General features: G+C 40.7%; 1 long non-coding RNA gene across 1 annotated transcript in view; it reads left to right on the top strand.

Moving 5' to 3' along the window:
* Positions 1 to 24,763, top strand: part of LOC114261325 (uncharacterized) — a 30,297-nt gene that overhangs the window by 4,919 nt on the left and 615 nt on the right. The window contains exon 4 of the long non-coding RNA XR_014344925.1: positions 23,839 to 24,477. This is a non-coding gene — a long non-coding RNA (uncharacterized LOC114261325). The remainder of the gene's footprint in view (positions 1 to 23,838; positions 24,478 to 24,763) is intronic.

The raw sequence follows: 24,763 nt of genomic DNA, 5'->3' as shown, positions 1-24,763 counted from the left end.
GTTCTGCCGGCAAAGCAAGTCTGTAAGTAACAGGGTTAGCTTTCTCAAGAATTTCAAATGGTCCAATATAACGAGGTGCTAATTTACCTTTCTTCCCAAATCTTGAAACTCTTTTCATCAGCGAAATCTTCAGGAACACATGATCCCCAACTTCAAATTCTAACTCTCTTCTCCTCCGGTCGGCGTAACTCTTCTGTCGACTCTGAGTAGTTCTAATTCTTTGCTGGATAAGTTTAATCTTCTCAGTTGTCACTTGAATCAGTTCGCAGCCAATCAAAGCTTTGTCTCCTACCTCGGTCCAACATATCGGCGATCTGCACTTCCTTCCATACAAAGCTTTATACGGCGCCATACCAATGGTAGCTTGATAACTGTTGTTGTAGGCTAATTCCACTAACGGCAAATGCACTTCCCAACTTCCCTTGAAGTCCAATACACATAGCCTAAGCATATCTTCAAGTATCTGAATTGTTCTCTCTGTTTGCCCATCGATCTGGGCATGAAAAGCTGTGCTAAACCTCAGCTCGGCTCCCAAAGCTCCTTATAGACTCTACCAAAATCTAGAAACAAACTTCGGATCTCGGTCTGACAGAATGGACATCGGCACTCCATGAAGTCTAACAATCTCATTCAAATACAACAAAGCAAGTCGATCGGCATTAAAGGTAGTCTTAATAGGCAAGAAGTGTGCTGACTTAGTTAATCTATCAACTGTAACCCAAATTGAGTTCATGCCCTTTTGTGTCCTCGGCAACCCAATCACAAAATCCATGGAGATGTATTCCCATTTCCACTCAGAAATCGACAAAGGTTGAAGAAGTCCTGCTGGTCACTGATGCTCCGCTTTTACTTGTTGACAATATAGACACTGGGATACAAACTCGGCTATCTCTGTTTTCATATTTGGCCACCAAAAAGTTTGCTTCACATCTTGGTACATCTTGGTATTTCCTGGATGAACGGCAAATCTGGAACCATGGGATTCCTGCAAAATTCTCCTTTTCAACTCTGGGATGTCGGCCACACATAACCTTCCTTCAAACTTAAGTACTTGATTCTCAATGGTGTACCCTGACCTCGACTTGGTGACAAACTCATCAATTACCTTCTTGAAGAATTCATCCTCCCTCTGTCTTGTCCTTACCTCCTCAATAATAGTCGGCTCCACTAAAATCATTGCTAAACATGCCATATTCCCAACTAACTTCCTGCTCAACGCGTCGGCCACTGAGTTTGCTTTACTCGGATGGTACTGAATCTGCATATCGTAGTCTTTTAATAACTCAAGCCATCTTCTCTGTCTCATATTCAATTCTTTCTGAGTGAACTAGTACTTCAGACTCTTGTGGTCGGTGAAAACTTGGCAAGAACCTCCATACAAGTAATGGCGCCAAATTTTCAAGGCAAACACTACGGCTGCTAGTTCTAAATCATGGGTAGGATAATTCTTTTCATGGGGCTTTAACTGGCGAGATGCATATGCTATAACCTTATCCCCTTGCATTAATACACAACCCAAACCCTTATGTGAAGCATCACTATAAATTTGAAATTCTTCATTACCTGATGGTAGTACAAGAACTGGTGTTGTCACTAACCTTGTCTTGAGTTCCTGGAAGGCTGATTCTCTACCCTCGGTCCACTCATATGTCACTCCCTTCTGAGTCAATTGTGTTAATGGTACTGCAATCTTCGAGAAGTCCTTCACAAACTTTTTGTAATAACCTGCCAAACCCAGAAAACTACGAATCTCAGACACATTAGTCGGTGTCGGCCAATTCACAATGGCTTCAATTTTGCTAAGATCAATCGAAATACCTTCTTCATTAATCACATGTCCTAAAAATGAAATGCTGGAAAGCCAAAACTCACACTTGCTAAGCTTGGCATACAACTTTCTGTCTCTCAAAATCTGTAAGGCAAGTCTTAGATGCTTCTCATGCTCAACTTCACTCTTGGAATAGATCAATATATCGTCGATGAAAACAACCACAAACTCATCTAGGTATGGCTTAAAGACTCTATTCGTCAAATCCATAAATGCTACAGGAGCATTAGTCACTCCAAAAGGCATTATCAAAAATTCGTAGTGGCCATATCTTGTCTGAAAAGTAGTCTTCTCAACATCCTTGGCTTTAACCTTGAGCTGATGGTAGCCCGACCTGAGATCAATTTTAGAAAAGACTCATGCTCCTTGTAATTGGTCAAGCAAATCATCAATCCTCGACAATGGATACTTATTCTAAATGGTTACCTTGTTCAATTCTCGATAATCAATACAAAGACGAAGTGCGCCATCCTTTTTCTTAACAAATAGAACTGATGCTCCCCAAGGTGAAGTGCTCGGCCTAATAAAACCCTTATCTAACAACTCTTGTAATTGCAGTTTCAATTCATTAAGCTCGGCTGGGGCCATTCTATAGGGTGTTTTGGACATAGGCTGGGCTCCCGACATGACATCAACAGTAAAGTCTACTTCTCTATCGACTAAGTAGCCAGGCAAATCATTTGGAAAGACGTCGGGGAATTCATTAACAACTGGGATATCGGCCAATTCAACATTTCCATTCAGATTACTTAGTACACTACACAAATAACCTTGACACCCTTTTTAGATAAACTTATAAGCCTTCATGGACAAATTCAAGTAAGGTGGGGATACTACTCCTTTACCCTGAAACGTAACCTCGTCTTGGTTTGGGGGTTTCAATGTGACACTTTTGGAAACACAATTAATGGATGCACAATTAATTACCAACCAATCCATTCCCAATATATCATCAAAATGAGTCATATTCAACGACATCAAATCAACTAATAATTCAGTATCCTCTATCACAACAACACACGCCCTATAGATGGATGCAACAGTCATAGTTCTCCCAGATGGAGTGGATACAGATAACACAAAACCAAGGAATTCTAGTTCCCTATTTAACTTCTTGGCAAATTTAGCAGATACAAATGAATGTGTAGAACCCAAATCAATCAATATATATATGCCTCTTGAGAGCAAATTGGAAGGGTACCTGACACTACCGTCTTGGCTCTCTGTGTGTCTCCTGGCACCAATGCAAAAACTCTGCCCTGCCTTATCTGTCCTTTGCCGACGTTTTTTTTTCTGTGCAGCACCTGAAGTACTCCCATATTTCCTACTATCATTAGCCTTTGTCTTGGGACAATCCTTGACACGATGACCATCTCACAGCACTCGAAGCAAGCTCCAGACGCCCAACAACCGACCCCGAAATGTGGCTTCCCACAACTTGAACATGTCGGCTTAGTATCACCTTCCTGTTTCAAGTTGCTGGAACTGCCCATATTCACCTTCTTCTTGGCACCAAACGGTACTTGGTGATTGTCATAATTCTGCCTCTTTCTCTGGCTCTCCCCTGAACTTTGATATCTGTTTAAATGGGCTTCTGCCATGATGGCTTTATCCAATACTCCGGCGTAAGTCGGCATGTTGAGCATATTCACCCGATCTTGTATGGGTCCACGAAGTCCACTCTCAAATTTCCTAGCTTTTCTATATTCACTATTGACCATGTGGGGTGCATACCTTGCTAACTCAGTGAAAGCACGATCATATTCAGCCACGGTTTTGCTGCCCGGTGTCAAAGTCTGGAATTCGGTGGTCTTGCGATCTGGGACATTGAGGGGAAAGTGCTTGTCATAAAACAATTCCAAAAATCTGGCCCAAGTCAAACCTGGATTACCTTCTCGGATCATCATCCACCATCTTCGAGCATCGTCGTCCAATGTAAATGCTGCCAATGACACCTTCTGAGCGTCGGTGCTGGGAAAAATCTCAAACAACTTCTCCATTTCCAAGACCCACGCTTCGGCTTTCATCGGCTTTATACCCCCTTGGAATCTCGGCGGGTTCATCTTCTTGAACTCTTTGATCAAAGTTATCGTGCCGACCCCATATAAAGCTGGTTGTGGAGGCACTTGCGGCACTGGAGGAGGTGGAGATGGAACTACATTTCGGCCGTTTGTCTGCTCAACCTGAGTAGAGGTGGTACTAGTGTCTTGTGGCCTAGGTTGTCTCAACTCACAGACCAAACCTTCGACCAATCTTTCTAATCTGTCCAATCTATCCTCGGAATGATCTCGGCCAACTGGAGGTCTACCCCTTCTTATGATGGTAAGAGTATGTAGAATATGACTTTAAAATAAAATGAACAAATAGACATGTGTACAAGTAACAAATAATCATGCCGGGATGATGCACATCTGGTCAAGTAGCAAGCAATATGATGCAATCCTAAGATCATTCTAAGGGAGATCCTATGCTCTTTAGGGCTCAAGTGTGTGTGAATAACGTACTATAAGGAACCGGTGCTCTGATACCAATCTGTCACGACCCTATTCCGCCCCTAGTAGAATGGTGCCGTGATGGCCAGTAATCTGAGATTACCAAAGGCCAACTTACAAAAATTCACACACAATCAGAGTATACATATGGGGCCTACATGTACGGAAGCAATATATATAAATCTAGGTAGGCCATAAGATTTGTGCATAGATCAAATGAAATGACATACATCTTAACATGATTTTACAACTTGGATACAAATAAAATAAAGTACATATTACATCTTGATCAAAAGGCTTCTCAAGCCGACATATACAAAAGACATGTAATACAGAGCTAAGAAGCATAATCTTCAAGATGCTAGAAAAACATGAATCCAAAACATCTTGCAAAACACATCTAGATGTCAGCGCCTTCTTGTTCGTCACCTACATACACATAAGGAGAGGGTGAACTTGGATACTCAGTGAATGCTATTAGTAATAATGGTTTGAATGAATGATATCCGAGATCTTTATTAAAACAATACATATCATAGTTTGTACAAAATCAAGGGATGAATCAAGTTCATCTATCAAGTCTTTCAAAGCTTCAAGGGATGCTTACTAGCATCTACATAATACAAGGGATGACATTCCTGACAAAACAAGGGAATAATCGACCCGAAATCGATTAGACAAACCCACCCGCACAAGGCCGTCGGTGGCAAGGGAGATATCTCAAACAAGGGTACTAGTTGCATTATAGTCCCCTATCACTAAGTGTAATAATCCTCACTACTGATTCCTTATAACCATACTGATTACTGCTAAACTAAGACTGATGATGATAATTGACTGAATTAACTGAAATCACTAAACTGATTGATTGATTGTACTAGTTTGAATGCATATCTATCTGTTGACTGTTAAACTATCTGTTTATGTTTTATGCTTTAAACTGCAAATTGAAGGCCTTATCGGCGGCCGAATCTGAAATTAATTAGTGTTATGCGTTAACCATAATTTATGTGATTTTATGGCATACTTATCTGAATTGTGATTTGGTATGATTAAATTAGATTTAAATGAGCTAAATTAGATGAGTTGCCCTATTTACCATATTGTCATCCTGGTGGCCCACTACCTAACACATTTGAGCCTTGCACTTGGTCACATAACATTTCTCCCTTAGCCTTTTTAGAGGCCACAACCGACTAGAGTGAGAGAATGAGAGAATATGAGTGATTTCAACTTGATTTTTGAAGAACTTGAAGAATTGAAGTATAGATTGCAAATTGAGCTCCTAGACCTTGAATATAAGACTTAAGGTAGAACATCCACCTTCTTGAACTTGTTTTTGAATTGATTCAGGCATGGTTCTTGTGTCCTTAGTGATCTAAGCCTAGATTGAGCCTTATAATGTTGTATTGTAGCTTAATTCATGCATGCATGTTGCCATTCTTGAGTTTTGAAGTTATTGTTCATGAGATTGCTTCATGCATGTTCATCTTTTGATCATAGTTCATGATTTTACCATGTTTTAGAAGAAATTGGCTCATTAGAGCATGTAATTGAAGCTTTGAATTGGTTTAAACTCATTCATGTCATGTTTGAGCTTTGTTCATGAAAATTGTATTTAATTGAACTACCTTTGGGCTTTGATTTCTCAAATTGATCTTTAAAGCATGTTAAACTCTGGGTTTTGAAGTGTTTTCCAGAAAATTAGCCCAAAAGGATCGAATTTAGTACATTAAATAGTCCGCTCGTGCGGGGTATTGGACGCTCGAGCGAGAACTTGTGTCACATGCTCGAGCAGGTATCGAGTGCCCAATCGAGGGTGATTTTCACACATCCAGTACTTTTTCAGTCCGCTCCAGCGAGAAAGTTTACGCTCGAGCGTACCCTTTTGCTTGCATGTCCGCTCGAGCGGGGAAACCCACGCTCAAGCGGGACCTCTGTTTTTCGAAAATGTTTTCAAAGTGCATCTTTGCATCCTCATCCCATTCTAGGCATTCTTAGACCTAGTTTAAGGCATCTTAATGAGGATATTGATGTAGAACCACACCAAGTCAAACTAGGGATTAAGTTACTATTTTTCCCAACTGTGTAGCTTAGTGTGTGTTCACTCTGTAACTGTGTAAGGTTGGCAACCGAGGACGTGTACTAGCTTGCCTGTAGCCCAGAACTCTGTGAGTAACAATGTTGTAATGATATATTCGAAAATGAATATTTTCTGAATGATCAACTGAACTGTTTTCTGAACTGTTTACTGTTAACTGAATGAATGTTTGTCCTCTATTCTGAACTGTATTGTGGCATCCTTAGCAACTACTGTTACTGTTACTGTTACTGTTACTGTTACTGTTACTGCTACTGCTACTGTTATAGAGATCTCTGTCGGTTCCCATGTTTGGAACCATTACTGATGGCCATCATCGACTGTTCAGTCTTTCAGGACCTACTGTTTACAGTACTGTTCTACTATTGGATGTACCACATATGACTGTTATGACTGAATGACTGATATACTAAATCAATTGACTGTTTTCAATACTGAAAGGACATTCATTCTTAACCTCTTTACGCATTATGTTATTCACTGGGCTTTAGCTCACTGCTCATATATATATGTAAGTGTACAGGCACCGGACCGTTGCTAGAAGCGTCAGGGTAAACTCCAGTTTTGTCAAGCCAACCTTTGTGCCTCACTTTGAGGTTCCTGTTCTATTCAAGCAGAGGCTACTTGGGGAGTTTTTGATTTCCCCTTTTTGTTTATAATCTGTATAGACTGCATGTTACTGTACTGTACTGTTCTAATAGGGATTAAGTCCCTGTCTTGAATGATTGTATATATTGTATATACTGTTTTGTTTCAGAATGTGAATCTATATGATAAGTCTTTTTGCATACAGGATGTCACAGCTCATTGGACATTGTCAATTTACTGTTTTGGCTTCCGCCATGCCCCTGTACTCTGTATTATTGTTTGACTGTTAAGCAGGCCTTCGGTAATCACGGATTACTGGTCAGTTACGGTGCTAAACCCATAGGGGTGGGTTTGGGTCGTGACAAAGTGGTATCAGAGCGATACTTAACCACGAGTTATACCGCACACACGTGTCCAAATGAGCTATAGGGTGTCCTGGAAAAGCAATTAGGGCATCACATGAGCATGAAAAGTGTGTGTGGACATGTCATGAATATGTGTTAATGTGTTGAAACATATAACTGCTTATATTTAAATGTTTAAAGTATGCAACTTCCTATGTTTATTTTTACTATGTTGCATATAGTGAAATGGGTAATGCATGCACTACTAATGAAACTGAATCCTCTGAGGCAAGAATGGCGAGGTTGGAGAGAATGGTGGAACTACTAACCGCAAGACTAGAACAACAACAGAACCAACAGCCCCCACCTCCTCCAGTACAACCAGAGCCACCTGTTAATGATGATATCATAGCTTTGACACAGAAATTTAGTAAGATGAAACCGTCATCCTTTCAAGGAGGCCTTGAACCCTTAAAGGCTGAGGCTTGGGTTCTTGAAACAGAAAAATTGTTTGAAGTGTTTCCGTGCTCTGAAGCACATAAAGTGTTGCTAGCTACCTTCACCTTACAAGAAGAAGCTAGAAGGTGGTGGATGTTGATTCGTGATACAAATATTGTCATGACCTAGGCTCAATTTGAGGAGTCCTTCTTCGAAAAGTACTTCCTTCAGTGTGTTAGGGACAGAAAGGTGACTGAATTTGAACAACTGAAACAAGGTACCATGTCTGTAGGAGAGTATGAAACAAAGTTTACAGAACTTGCCCGTTATGCACCACACATGATTGATACAGATTACAAAAAGCCAGGAAGTTTGAAGGCGGCCTTAATGTTGAAATCCTTGATAGGATCAATGTTTTGAAACTATTGAAGTATGTGGATGTCCTTGACTGAGCCATTATGGCCGAAGCAAATATCGAAGCTTTGAAATAGACTGAAACACCCGCAACTGAGTGGCATGGGAAGAAACGCGGTTTTAAATTCAAGAAAGGCAGAAACAACCCACTGAACAAAAAGCAAAACTCAAGGTCAACCACCAGCTCTAGTCAGGAGGTGGTTCCATACCGCCCTGCTCCGAATGTGGTAAGAAACACAAAGGGGTTTGTTATAAATTATCTGGTGCTTGTTACAGGTGTGGCAAGGTGGGCCACATGGTAAAAGATTGCCCCTCTGCTCCTTAGGGCAATAGTCAAGCTGCAGCCAGTGGCGTAGCATCAACTGCTCTACCAAAACCCAATCCCAAATCTACTGGGAAGGAGCCTATGAGGCAAGACCGAGTGTTCGCACTCGTACCGGGAGACGTACAAAATACCGAGACCGTCGTGTCAAGTATCCTCTCTATTTGTACCTAAAATGCTTATGTACTGATTGATTCGGGGTCTACACATTCATATGTATCGCATGCTTTTTCGCGAAAGTTGAATAGACCATTAGAACCCATGAATTATCTATTAGCTGTATCTTTACCTGTTGGGGGATCTATGGCTTGTGCTTATATGTACCCTGCATGTGAAATCATTGTTGGAGAGGCACATTTGTATATTGATTTACTGCCATTGAATATAGATCATTTTGATGTGATATTGGGAATGGACTGGTTAACAAAATACAATGCTACCATAGATTGTGTAACAAAACAAGTTGTTTTCCGTCCACCCGGATTGCCTGAATTTGTGTTTAACGGAGTAGGAGTAGTACCTCCCCCATATCTGATTTCATCTATGAAAGCTTGTAAACTGATTAGAAAAGGGGTGTAAAGGGTACCTATGTTCTGTATTGACTGTACCTACTGATGATAATACTGATGTGAACAATGTTCCTATAGTCAGAGAATTCCTAGATGTTTTTCCAGATGATCTGCCAGGGGATTTGATTGACAGGGAGATTGAGTTCACCGTTGATGTGATTCCGGTTACACAGCCAGTATCTAAAGCTCCTTACCGAATGACTCCGACTGAACTGAAAGAATTGAAAGTGCAACTGCAAGAACTATTAGATAAGAAGTTCATCAGGCCCAGTACTTCACCATGGGGCGCACCTGTCTTATTTATGAAAAAGAAAGACGGCTCACTGAGACTTTGTATTGACTACCGTGAACTGAACAAGGTAACTGTGAAAAATAAATATCCATTGCCGCGTATTGATGACTTATTTGATCAGTTACAGGGTGCTCAAGTGTTCTCTAAGATTGATCTTAGATCCGAATATCATCAGTTGAAGGTTAAACCAGAGGAAATTGACAAAGCTGCTTTTCGAACGAGGTATGGACATTACGAATTCCTAGTTATGCCTTTCGGAGTTACCAATGCACCTGCTGCATTTATGGACCTTATGAACAGAATTTTTAAACCATTCCTCGATGACTTTATTGTTGTATTTACAGACGACATTCTGATTTATTCTAAAAGTAGAGAAGAACATGAACATCATTTGGGACTTGCCTTACAGACCCTAAGAGAACAGAAACTGTATGCTAAACTGTCTAAATGTGAATTTTGGCTTGATCATGTTATGTTTTTGGGACATGTTATTAGCAAGGATGGAATTTCAGTTGATTCGCAGAAAGTTGAGGCAGTAGTAAATTGGCCTAGACCAACAAATGTTACAGAAGTCCGAAGCTTTTTGGGATTAGCCGGGTATTACAGAAGATTTGTCAAAGACTTCTCCAAAATTGCCTTACCATTGACTCAACTGACACAAAAAGGGATATCATTTGACTGGACTGACCAAAGGGAATCAGCATTCCAAGAGTTGAAAACTCGACTTGTGACTGCACAGGTTCTTACCCTACCCTCAGGTACGGATGGTTTTACCATTTTTAGTGATGTTTCTCATAAGGGTTTGGGATGTGTTTTAATGTAGAATAGGAGAGTTATTGCCTATGCTTCCCGACAACTAAGACCGCATGAAAAGAACTACCCGACCCATGATCTAGAACTTGCTGCAGTAGTGTTTGCACTGAAGATCTGGCGTCATTACCTTTATAGGGCTACATGTGAGGTACACACAGACCACAAAAGTTTGAAGTATTTCTTCACACAGAAAGAACTGAACATGAGGCAGCGGAGATGGTTAGAACTGATAAAAGACTATGACCTGCAAATTTTGTACCATTCGGGGAAAGCTAACACTGTTGCCGATGCACTGAGATGGAAAACGATTGGAAACTTAGCCTGTTTACTCACCGGACAGAAAGAGTTGCTTTGTGACCTTGAGAAATCTAAAAATGAGATTGTTTTGCGAGAACAAGGTGGAACAGTAGCTACTATTTCTGCTCAACTGGCACTGATTGAAGAAATTAATGAAAAACAGCAACAGGATGATTTCTTGAAGAAGATCATCGAAGAACGAGAATCCAAACCAAGGCCGGATTTCAAATTTGAGAATGATGTGTTGAAATTCCAGGGAAGATTATGTGTACCGAATGATTCTGAACTGAAAAGAAGAGTTCTGCAAGAGGGCCACAATTCAAAATTGTCTATCCATCCAAGGAATACGAAAATGTACCAAGACTTCAAATTGAATTTCTGGTGGCAAGGAATGAAGAAAGAAATTGCTGATTTTGTATCAAAATGTCTTCATTGCCAACAAGTCAAAGCCGAACATCAACGACCCGCAGGCTTACTGCAACCCTTACCGATACCGGAGTGAAAATGGGAACATATTACCATGGATTTTATTATTGGTTTACCTCGCTCCTGTAAAGGTATGGACTCAATTTGGGTTATTGTTGATAGACTGACTAAATCTACTCATTTCTTACCTGTCAAAACAATTTATAATGCGGACAAATTGGCTATACTCTATATTGATGAAATTGTGAGATTGCATGGAGTGCTTGTGTCCATTGTTTCTGATAGGGACTCGAAGTTTACATTGAGATTTTGGCAAAGTCTGCAAGCGGCATTGGGTACTGAACTGAGACTGAGTAGTGCCTACCATTCTCAGATAGAAGGTAAGTCAGAAAGAACCATCCATAATCTAGAGGATTTACTACGGATGTGTGTTCTTGATTTCCAGGGAAATTGGGAAAGTCATCTACCGTTTGCTGAATTTGCCTACAACAAAAGCTTCTATTCAAGTATTGGAATGGTGCCTTTCGAGGCATTGTATGGAAGAAAATGTAGATCTCCGATTTGCTGGGCAGAAGTTAGAGATGGGCCTTCGCTTGGGCCCGAGATTGTGTATGAAACTACAAAAAAGTTATGCGGATGTTAGAAGGCAAGACAGAGAGTATGAAGTAGGTGATCACGTTTTTGTGAAAGTGACACCAATGAAAGGCCAGACTCATTTTGGAGTCAAGGGTAAGTTAGCGCCGAGATACGTCGGATCGTATGAGATCATTGAGAAAATCAATCCGGTGGCGTATCAAGTAGCACTTCTCCTGAAATGGAGCATATGCACAACATGTTCCATATTTCAATGTTGAGGGAATACCTTCGGGATCCCTTCCATGTGATTGAGCCTACTTGTGTAGTGCTGAGTGATGACTACACTTACGAGGAACGACCTGTTCAGATTATAAACAGACGGATCAAGAAGTTGAGAAACAAAGAGATTCCGTTAGTGAAAGTTGACTGGCAGAGCCATGGTGGCGTGTATGCCACTTGGGAAAAGGGAAGATGACATGGCCAAGAGATAATCAATACAAAGATGAAGTGCGCCATCCTTTTTCTTAATAAATAGAACTGGTGCTCCCCAAGGTGAAGTGCTCGGCCTAATAAAACCCTTATCTAACAACTCTTTTAATTGCAGTTTCAATTCCTTAAGCTCGGCTGGGGCCATTCTATAGGGTGTTTTGGAGATAGGCTGGCTTCCCGACATAACATCAACAGTAAAGTCTACTTCTCTATCGACTAAGTAGCCAGACAAATCATTTGGAAAGACGTCGGGGAATTCATTAACAATTGGGATATCGGCCAATTCAACGTTTCCATTCAGATTACTTAGTACGCTACACAAATAACCTTGACACCCTTTTTAGATCAACTTATAAGCCTTCATAGACAAATTCAAGTAAGGTGGGGATACTACTCCTTTACCCTGAAACGTAACCTCGGCTTGGTTTGGGGGTTTCAATGTGACACTTTTGGAAACACAATTAATGGATGCACAATTAATTACCAACCAATCCATTCCCAATATAGCATCAAAATGAGTCATATTCAATGGCATCAAATCAACTAATAATTCAATATCCTCTATCACAACAACACACGCCCTATAGATGTATGCAACAGTCATAGTTCTCCCAGATAGAGTCGATACAGATAACACATAACCAAGGGATTCTAGTTCCCTATTTAACTTCTTGGCAAATTTAGCATCTACAAATGAATGTGTAGAACCCGAATCAATCAATGTATATGCATCTTGAGAGCAAATTGGAAGGGTACCTGACACTACCGTCTTGGCGCTCTGGGTGTCTCCTGGCACCAATGCAAAAACTCTGCCCTGCCTTATCTGTCCTTTGCCGACGTTGTTTTTCTGTGCAGCACCTGAAGTACTCCCATTTTTCCTACTATCATTAGCCTCTGTCCTGGGACAGTCCTTGACACGGTGACCCATCTCACAGCACTCAAAGCAAGCTCCAGACGCCCAACAACCGACCCTGAAATGTGGCTTCCCACAACTTGAACATGTCAACTTAGTATCACCTTCTTGATTCAAGTTGCTGGAACTGCCTATATTCGTCTTCTTCTTGGCACCAAGCAATACTCGGCGATTGTCATAATTCTGCCTCTTTCTCTGGCTCTCCCCTGAACTCTGATATCTGTTTAAATGGGCTTCTGCTAGGATGGCTTTATCCAATGCTCCGGCGTAAGTCTGCATGTTGAGCATATTCACCCGATCTTGTATGGGTCCACGAAGTCCACTCTCAAATTTTCTAGTTTTTCTATATTCACTATTGACCATGTGGGGTGCATACCTTGCTAACTCAGTGAAAGCACGATCGTATTCAGCCACGGTTTTGCTGCTCAGTGTCAAAGTCTGGAATTCGGTGGTCTTGCGATCTGGGACATTGAGGGGAAAGTGCTTGTCATAAAACAATTCCAAAAATCTAGCCCAAGTCAAACCTGGATTTCCTTCTCGGATCATCATCCACCATCTTCGAGCATCGTCGTCCAATGTAAATGCTGCCAATGACACCTTCTGAGTGTCGGTGTTGGGAAAAATCTCAAACAACTTCTTCATTTCCAAGACCCACGCTTCGGCTTTCATCGGCTTTATACCCCCTTGGAATCTCGGCGGGTTCATCTTCTTGAACTCTTTGATCAAAGTTATCGTGCCGTCCCCATATAAAGCTGGTTGTGGAGGCAGTTACGGCACTGGAGGAAGTGCAGGTGAAACTACATTTCGGCTGTTTGTCTGCTCCGCCTGAGTAGAGGTGGTACTAGTGTCTTGTGGCCTAGGTTGTCTCAACTCACGGACCAAACCTTCGACCAACCTTTCTAATCTGTCCAATCTATCCTCGGAATGATCTCGGCCAACTGGAGGTCTACCCCTTCTCATGATGGTAAGAGTATGTAGAATATGACTTTAAAACAAAATGAACAAATAGACATGTGTGCAAGTAACAAATAATCATGCTGGGATGATGCACATCTGGTCAAGTAGCAAGCAATATGATACAATCCTAAGATCATTCTAAGGGAGATCCAATGCTCTTTAGGACTCAAGTGTGTATGAATAATGTACTATAAGGAACCGGTGCTCTGATACCAATCTGTCACGACCCCATTCCGCCCCTAGTAGAATGGTGCCGTGATGGCCAGTAATCCGAGGTTACCAAAGACCAACTTACAAAAATTCACACACAATCAGAGTATACATATGGGGCCTACATGTGCGGAAGTAATATATATAAATCTAGGTAGTCCATAAGATTTGTGCATAGATCAAATGAAATGACATACATCTTAACATGATTTTACAACTTGGATACAAATAAAATAAAGTACATATTACATCTTGATCAAAAGGCTTCTCAAGCCGACATATACAAAATACATGTAATACAGAGCTAAGAAGCATAATCTTCAAGATGCTAGCAAAACATGAATCCAAAACATCTTGCAAAACACATCTAGGCGTCATCGCCTTCTTGGTCGTCACCAACATATATATAAGGAGAGAGTGAACTTGGATACTCAGTGAATGATATTAGTAATAAAGGTTTGAATGAATGATATCCGAGATCTTTATTAAAACAATACATATCATAGCTTGTACAAAATCAAGGGATGAATCAAGTTCATCTATCAAGTTTTTCAAAGCTTCAAGGGATGCTTACTAGCATCTACATAATACAAGGGATGACATTCTTGACAAAACAAGGGAATAATCGACCCGAAATCGATTAGACAAACCCACCCGCACAAGGCCGTCGGTGGCAAGGGAGATATCTCAAACAAAGGTACTAGTTGCATTATAGTCCCCTATCACTAAGTGTAATAACCCTCACTACTGATTCCTGATAACCCTACTGATTACTGCTAAACTAAGATTGATTATGATAATTGACTGAATTAACTTAAATTACTAAACTGATTGATTGATTGTACTAGTTTGAATGCATATCTATCTGTTGACTGTTAAACTATCTGTTCATGTTTTATGCTTTAAACTGCAAATTGAAAGCCTTATCGGCGGCCGAAATTGAAATTGATTAGTGTTATGTGTTAACCATAATTTATGTGATTTTATGGCATACTTATCTGAATTGTGATTTGGTATGATTAAATTAGATTTAAATGAGCTAAATTACATAAGTTGTCCTATTTACCATATTGTCATCCTGGTGGCCCACTACCTAACACATTTGAGCCTTGCACTTGATCACATAACATTTCTCCCTCAGCCTTTTTAGAGGCCACAACCGACTGGAGTGAGAGAGTGAGAGAATAGGAGTGATTTCAACTTGATTTTGTGAATTGGCTCGAAGAACTTGAAGAATTGAAGTATAGATTGCAAATTGAGCTCCTAGACCTTGAATACAAGACTTAAGGTAGAACATCCACCTTCTTGAACTTGTTTTTGAATTGATTTAGGCATGGTTCTTGTGTCCTTAGTGATCTAAGCCTAGATTGAGCCTTATAATGTTGTATTGTAGCTTAATTCATGCATGCATGTTGCCATTCTTGAGTTTTGAAGTTATTGTTCATGAGATTGCTTCATGCATGTTCATCTTTTGGTCGTAGTCCATGATTTTACCATGTTTTAGAAGAAATTGGCTCATTAGAGCATGTAATTGAAGCTTTGAATTGGTTTAAACTCATGCATGTCATGTTTGAGCTTTGTTCATGAAAATTGGATTTAATTGAACTACCTTCGGACTTTGATTTCTCAAATTGATCTTTGAAACATGTTGTACTTATGGTTTTTGAAGTGTTTTCCAGAAAATTAGCCCAAAAGGATCGAATTTAGTCCATTAAAACTTGGTTTTGAGCTTGAGGTTCGAATCTGGAATTCCCAGATTTTGGACTCACGCTCGAGCGGAGTGACTGGCGCTCGAGCGTGAAATTCGTGCTCCCAGCACTTTGCACTGTTTTACAGTCCGCTCGAGCGGGGTATTGGGCGCTTGAGCGAGGACTTGTGTCACACGCTCGAGCGGGTATCGAGCACCCAATCGAGCATGATTTTCATACATCCAGTACTTTTTCAGTCCGCTCGAGCGGGAAAGTTTACGCTCGAGCGTACCCTTTTGTTTGCACGTCCGCTCGAGTGGGGAAACCCACGCTCAAGTGGGACCTCTGTTTTTCGAAAATGTTTTCAAAGTGCATCTTTGCATCCTCATTCCATTCTAGGCATTCTTAGACCTAGTTTAAGGCATCTTAATGAGGATATTGATGTAGAACCACGCCGAGTCAAACTAGGGATTAAGTTACTATTTTTCCCAACAATGTAGCTTAGTGTGTGTTCACTCTGTAACTGTGTAGGGTTGGCAACCGAGGACGCGTACTAGCTTACTTGTAGCCCAGAACTCTGTGAGTAACAATGTTGCAAAGATATATTCAAAAATGAATATTTTCTAAATGATCAATTGAACTGTTTTCTAAACTGTTTACTGTTAACTGAATGAATGTTTGTCTTCTATTCTGAACTATATTGTGGCATCCTTAGCAACTACTGTTACTGTTACTGTTACTGCTACTGCTACTGTTACAGAGATTTCTGTCGGTTCCCATGTTTGGAACCATTACTGATGGCCATCATTGACTGTTCGATCTTTCAAGACCTACTGTTTACTGTACTGTTCTGCTATTGGATGTACCACATATGACTGTTATGACTGAATGACTGATATACTGAATCAATTGACTATTTTCAATACTGAAAGGATATTCATTCTTAACCTCTTTATGCATTATGTTATTCACTGGGCTTTAACTCACTGCTCATATGCATATGTAGGTGTACAGGCACCGGACCGTTGCTAGAAGTGTTAGGGTAAACTCCAGTTTTGTCAAGCCAACCTTTGTGCCTCACTTCGAGGTTCCTGTTCTGTTCAAGCTGAGGCTGCTTGGGGAGTTTTGGATTTCCCCTTTTTGTTTATAATCTGTATAGACTGAATGTTACTGTATTGTACTGTTCTAATAGGGATTAAGTCCCTGTCTTGAATGATTGTATATATTGTACATACTATTTTGTTTCAGAATGTGAATCTATATGATAAGTCTTTTTGCATACAGACTGTCACAGCTCATTAGACATTGTCTATTTACTATTTTGGCTTCCGCCATGCCCCTGTACTCTGTATTATTGTTTGACTATTAAGCAGGCCTTCGGTAATCACGGATTATTGGCCGGTTACGGTGCTAAACCCATAGGGGCGGGTTTGGGTCGTGATACTAAGGACTTTCCAAGAATGTCATCAAAACAAGATAATACTTGATACAAAACTAGGGATAATCATTCATACTTGAACAAACACTTTTCCAAAACAAAGCAAAGCTTTATCAAAACTTTATAACATAACTTTATTAAAAATACCACTCACATAGCTCTTCAGGTGTAGGGATTAAGGCAAGAATCCAAGACCTACAAATACATGGCAAAGTCCACTGAATGCACTTCAAGAAGACAAGAAGAGATGCTCAAAGATGGGTATGAAATGCATTCTTAAAACAAGCTTTTCATGAGTGTAAATGATCTCGGCATTTCTTTCAAAACTAAGTCAAGACAAAGCAAAACACGTGCTGGGAGTTAATACACTGTTTCTTATCTCAGGAAAACATGCTGGGTACTAACCAGGTCTTGGCCGAGGTCCCACACCTCTTGGCCGAGGTGTGGTCCTGATGACCACATTCAGGGAAATGGAGTCTGAAAATCTGGGTTTCTTTTTGAAGAACATGAAGAACATGAATGCTAAAATCATAACTTCTTTATTCAAAATCTGAGATTTCATGAGATGAGTTCGAAAACATGGACCCGGGTACCCATGCTTGAAGATCTTATGAAAAAAAACACAAAATGATGGAACTTGTTACAAACTTTCAGATCAAAACATGATTTTTCTTCAACAACACAAGAACATCATTTTCTCTTTCTAAAACAAGCTTTAAATCAATGCATGGCTTATGAATCGTGCTAGATCATGCAATGTGATCGAATTAACATAAAGAACAACAAGAGTAGATCAAGAATCTAACCTCAAAACATGAATCTAACGGTTCAAACTCTAAGGATCAAGCTTGGATTCTAGCTCTCTCACTCTAAGAACTTCTCTGCCTCTTCCTAGAGCTTCTCTCTCTTCAAAGGCAAGGATATGACAAAATGATATGTTTTCTTTACTGCAGACTGACTTAACCCTCTGCTAGGACACGTGGCAACGGCTGGTTGGCTCTCCTCAAAAAGGTGACTGACTGACAAGACAAGAGCATGACAAAGTGTATACAACAAGTAAGGTGACATGGGTACTCTAACAATACAATGACCACGGATCGAGACATAAGCTTTGGAAAGTAACGTCTCAATGATCTCGGCTAGGAAGGATAACACTTGACCTAGCTGTGCCACACCTCAGCCTAGATGTGCCACACCTCGGTCAAGGTCATATTAGTCTAGGAACAAGATCACTAGGTGCAAGGGTCAAAGATCTAGGATGTCTAGATGATAACATCTCGGCCTAGATGATACACATCTCGGCCTAGGTGATGCACACCTCGGCCTAGATGATGACATCTCGGCCAATATGCCAGGGTGAAGGTGGAGGTCAACCAAAGTGGTTTCAAGATGGTCCTAGGTGTAAGAGGTTCGAAGGTGTGACCTAGGCTTAAGATGACCTCGGCTTAACACACACCAAGCGAGAAACAAAGCATGCAAGTAACACTTAGACAAAACAAATCAAGGTCCACAAAAATGCAAGTTTAAGCAAAACAAAGATCATTGTAGACACCCCATTTTTCACCGACCTTAAGACTCAGACGTCATCGATTGAGCGCTCGGTGATTGCGCATGTTGTGCTCGTTTTGAGGTTACAGAGTCCCGGCTGAGAACCTTGCCTCCCGACTTCGGGACTCTTTTGTGGTTTTCCTTGGTTTACGAACTAGGTTCTGCTATCTCTTCCCGAAGGGAGGGAGAGGTCTCGTAGACCATCTCTCAGTGGCTGTAGGCTACTTTTCGTGGTCGTAGACCACTGTTCCCGTTTGGAGACCAGTTTTCGATTTTCAGAGCAGTCGGTCGTGCGCCTCGGTTCACTTTCTCCGTTTGCTCTGGGTTTTTGCACACGCCTTGTTTCCTCTCTCTAGAGGGACACTGTGACCCGGGAGACCACCTTTGTGGTCGCACGCCACTTTCGATGCTTAACAGTCAGTTTTCGGGGCACCCAACTGCGCGTTTTGGCCCCCGAACCCTCGTTTTGCATCCGTCTTGGTTCATTTTTTGCATGGACCCTATTTTCATTGTCTGGAAGGTGGTACAAGGGTGGGAGACCACCTTTTCTTCTTGGAGACCACTTTTCCCCGCCAGATGATTTTTCTTGTCAGGTAGCTGGTCTCCCTCATTTTTGGGCCACAATTGTTGGTCTCCCACCACACCACTAGCGTGCATTGGGTGAGGAGACCACCCTAGACCACTCTAGGAGGCTGCCGACCAAGTTTTGAGACTTGACCCTTTTGAACCTAGTCGGCTGACCAGGGCAAGTGGTCGGCTTACTCCCCTCTGTCTTGTCTTTGTGAGTTGTTGCCAGATGTGCTAGTTGGAAGACACGGAATTGATCCTCCATACAGGATCTTCAAACTTGGTTTTTGGATTCTTGAAGAAGCTTTGGACCTCTTTGGCTATAAGAGAGACCCTCTCCCTCATTATCAAAGGTTCAGAAAATTGGTTAAGGCATACATATATCTATCTCTCTATATCTCTCTATTTTATGTTAAAAAGTCCCTTGTTCTTGGCCCATTGCATACCACCTCCTAGCCTAACCCCTCTACCATCACTCTAAACATCTTGGAGGCCATTTTCAGAGGTTGAAGGTTTGCTGTTTTGGTCTAGAAGCTGCTGGAGTTCTTGGCTACAAGGGTAACACACCTTTTTCCCTTTTTAGCTTTATTTTGCTTCACATCTTAGCTATATTTACAAGCATATTTGGGCTTTGTCATAAACTGAAAAAGTCTTATTTTGAGGTCCTTAACATGTTTGTTTAAGATCATTTTTCTGTTGGGGATCATCTACCCCCTTTGCATGCTTCATTTCATCTTATTTTGAGCCATGCCTTAGGGCCTTTGCATTGACCTTTGTTTGGTCTCTTAGCCACTGAAATCCAGCAGATTTTCAGTGGCTAGAATGCTATTTTGAGCACCAAAATCAGAGAGGGGTGACCCTCTCACCCCTTGTCTTGTTTACTAGCATATTTGGCCTAACAAATGAGTCCTTATTTGCATGCTTCCAAGCCATGTTTCAGAGCATTTTTAGTGGGTTTTAGGATCTTCATAGGCTCTTTCCAGAGCCCATTTTTCCATTTTGGGTGTCAATCTTGCATGTGTAGAACAACCCTCTTTATAGCCTATCAAAGGAGCCTATCATTCTTGCATGAATAGACCATGTTTCAGTGGGTTTTTGGGATTTATTTGGCATTTCATACCTCTAAATTTTGCTGGTTTGATGGCCTCTTGACTGCCTCACATGCTTGTAGTGCAAATCCTCTTTACTAGCTTACATTGCATGCTATTTTGGCCTTTGATTCTAGCACTTTTTGGCCATGCTTTAAACTAATTTTGTGCATGTTTTGGACTGCCTTAGCTCTGTTTTTATGCCTCATGGTCGAATGATGCTTGCTATGCATGGTTGTAGTTCAATACCCTTGCCTAGTTTTGAGTTTTGGAGCCTATTGCATGCTTGTCTTGAAGTGTTTCCATGTTTTGGGGCCACTGTGAATCATATTTTAGAGCTTACATGTATGCCATATTTCCATGTTTTCCACTCTTTAAATGCGTTTGAGAGTCGTGCTTGTATGCCTCGTTTTTCGATCATTGCATGAGCTTCATTTCCATGCCTTTCAAGCCATCATTTCAGACCATTTTCCCACTGTCTTGGACCTGCCTAAGGTCTGTTTGGGGTTGGTTTTGCCATTTGTGCATTGCTTTATGTACCTCTAGTGTAATGCGCTTCACTAGTTTCGATATTCGGGCCATCTAGCATGCATTGTGTGACGTGTTTGCATGATTCGTGACCATCTTGCATGTAATTTCAGAGCTGAAAAATGTGTGTTTGTATGCCATATTTCATCCCTTGCCATGCTTTGATAGAGTTGCATTTGGTGCCTTAGGTTTGGTCCCTTGCATTTGTGCATGTTTGCATGTGTTTTGTTGCCTAATTTCATCATGTCTGGCCACTGATTTGGGTGTGGCTGAGGCCTATCCATCTTGGTTTAAGTCCATTTAGCATTGCGCATGCCATGTAGTTCATCGCATTGAGTATGCTATTTGACATTCGCATCGTGTATGCTAGTCTCATTTTGTCATATTGTTGCATGCTTATGATTGTCTCGCATTAAGTGTGTGTACATTAGCATTGTGCATTGTGCATGCCATTAGCCTTGCTAGGTTGTTCATGTTGCGTTCCATATTGACATTGTGTATACTAGGTGCATGTTTGCATGTTCCACCCCTTGCATGTTTCCATGACCAAGTTGCATTGCATTTAGCTTGCATGCAAGAGTCACATTGTGCATACCATACTTGTTGCATTGTGTTTGGAATAGGAGTTAGTCCAAACACGGGAAACGAGGAACGTTTTGTACTCAAAGTGACGAAATGTACCTTAATTCCTAGTCGCCGACCCTCTTGACTAACACATGATGGAGTTTAGGCGTTTATGTCTTCATATGTGCATTCATTCCATATCAAGTTGTGCAATTCGACTCCTCGGCCATCATGCATCGAGATGCGTGATTGGTGGCCCGAGGGTCGAGGACTACACTCCCATGAGCTTGTGTAATGATGAGAGAGTGGTCGTGCACACATTTGTTGAAAATACCTTGCTATGCTATGCCTCTCTCTTGCTTTGTGTTGCAGAAAACCAGGAGCAAGAGGCAGACACTGGTCGGCCGACCAGCTTTTATGGCAGGCCGACCACCTCTTTTGGTCTCCACCATAAAAGGTGGTCGGCAGGTGGTCTCCAAGGCCAAGGACTGGTCGGCAGCCTTCCCACAGCTTCCCAGGGTGGAGTTTTAGCCTTCTGGAGCCTCGTGCAGTGTTCTGAGGTCAATTGCAAACAATGGCAAGTCGGAGCATCGTGATGGATTTTTCGACAAGGCGACTCGAGCATGCATGCATTGTTTGTCATTCAAGACCGAGCTGAGGCAGTCCATTTCATACGTTTTGTATGATAGCTTATTTATTCTAGTTAAGTTGTTAATTAATTAGGGTTATGTAATAATTAACTGTAATTCGTTATTCATTCGGTTGTGTATAATTTATTCGAACCCTCCGAGGAGGGCAATGTTGTAATAAGTGTGCGTATGTGTGATGTATGTCTTCCAACCCCACGTCTTTCTCCCTTTTATTTACCTGCTTATGATGGTTAGTTTTAGGACATGTTTCAATTAGCATCTATATATTCGCATGTTTGCATCCATTCATCTGTCTTGCATGCACTGGGCTCGGTGCATCATACTAATTGCATTGTATTTCAATTCCAAGTTGAATACATGTTATCTGTTGCATTTCATATGCCATGTTTAGAATAGCCGATCCTACCTTAGTTACATTTTGCATGTGTTGCATTAGCCATCTTAACATGAACTAGGATCATGCATTGATTACTAACTAGTTTCTGTTTTGGCTTGGAGTACTCGGTAAGTATTTATGTTTTAGCATCCTTGCATGCGTATGAGTGACTGCCATGATAGCATGCTCACCATGAGGCTATGTGTTTATGTGATATAACTGCCAGAATGCTTGTGGGTGAAGGCTGGGTTGCTTGAGTTGGAATAATTCATCGAAACCCGTGTTTGCTATACTTGCGAGTAGCAAACTTCAATCCATTTTCAAAACAAACGGATATGCGATACTTTGTTCCAACTTAGGCAATCTAGTCTATACTTGTATGTTGTGCACATCACATAGCAATTCTAGGCTAATAAACTGGAATAAGAGCACATAATGTTTTTAAAACTCGATATCATGGTTAGTAGAGGCCGATCTTTGATCGGGCGAGCGGGGGTGCTCACGAAGTGACCTTCCCCAATCGTACCCAAGTTCTCGAGCCGAGGCAACTTTGGTGATGATGGACACGTGGCCTTAGGCATGAGTCAGGGTTTCCTAAATTCCCCCAAAATAAAATATTTGGGTGGCGACTCTGTATCTGGCAAAGCAGTCCATGCTTGGCACTTCTTTCTAAAAATCTATTTTTCAAAACGATTTGTCGGATTTGGACTCTTTGATGATTCATCGGTCTTGCATTGCACTCTGTAAGATTAGATACAGGACCGTGACATTGAGTCCTGAACTGTAGTAAGCCCCAATGAACAAAACGGGATTCCCTCCCGGGACGTTCGGGGACGTCTACAATCATGCAAATGCACGTGAGCATGACTATGACAAAGTGAGGGTTGTTACACCATCATTGCTCTGCCTCTTTTTTGAAATTTCCCTTGCTCTCTATGCTGAACTCCTTCAAAAAAGATGTCTTATTGCCATATGTAGGCCATTGTTGGAAGACATCCTTGTAATATTATAGCTTCATTTTGCTTAGAAACATATTGATTTACAAATTTTCATCTGTGGAGATTTTTTCTTTCAAGTGATTGTCTTGTTTAACTGTAACATTGTGATGTGAATTTTCTACAGCGGCCTTGATATATGAATTGTTCTTTATTTTGTCAACTCAACTCTACTCGAATATTCTCTTAGGATGCTATTTTTTCTACATTATTAGTGTTTTGGAATATTGTTATTATTTATTTTCCGGAATCATAAGTTGATATCTTTGTTTGTGAACGTTGATTTCACTTGAATGTGCACCTTGCCTTTTTCTTTTTCTTTTCCAGGTAACTTTCTTACGCTTATTCAGCTAGGTGGGGCATTGTTTACAAAGCCAAAATCATCGAAGGGATGAACTAACGAAGAGGAAAGAAAGGGAAGTTTTCTATCCAAATAAGAGAACAACAAAACCACTCAAAATTCACCTGGAAGTGGTTTTTGGGCAGAATTATGGGGTGTTTAGTTGTGTAGATAACTAGTTACTTAAAGAAAATGTATCCTCTTAACTGTTAGTGATTTGGATTGAATTCCCACCTGATAATTGTTAGGTTTCAACATTAAATGAAGAAGAAGAAGAAGAAGAGGAAGAAAAATTGTTAGAGGTCTCTACCATTCATATTTTTAGTGTAAAACATGCTTTATGAGAATGTGACTGCGAGTAACAACCCACATTTTGTCTTTCTATGATTGTGCCTTCTGCAACTAAGTGACATGGCAGAATCGGAGGGGATGAAGTAAGGCCTCATTTTTATTTTTATTTTGTTAATTCCCTTAATTGCGTAATTCTCTGTTAATCCTAGGTGATTTTTGTGTTTTAAGAGAGATAATGACTACAACACTTGCACCACACTATGATATTGTATAAAGCATAAAGTGCAAATAGTAAATCAAAGCAATTCTTTTCGACAAAGTCAAATTAAATTCAGGTACATCATTATATGTTCTTTTCCTTTCATATTAAGTAGACTTGTACCAGTTTTGATAGTTTTAATTTGTGTTGTCAGCAGAAATCCATATTCTTTTCATACGTTTGTGAGGTACTGAGATAATGTTATGATGAAGTTGTAGTGTACTTCTGTCTCTCATCAATTGAATTCTAATTCATATGACCACACCATGCTCTTTTCTTTTTTTTTTGGACATAAAGAACTACACTTCCATATTTTTAGTCAAAATAAACTGATAGTTTCTACAAAGATTTGTACTCACTCC

This window comes from Camellia sinensis, chromosome 11 (genome assembly GCF_055761805.1).
Source record: "Camellia sinensis isolate YWXY chromosome 11, ASM5576180v1, whole genome shotgun sequence".
NCBI classification, from domain to species: Eukaryota; Viridiplantae; Streptophyta; class Magnoliopsida; order Ericales; family Theaceae; genus Camellia; species Camellia sinensis.
Note: the sequence above shows the minus strand (reverse complement) of the source record. Positions and strands in the feature narration are given on the sequence as shown.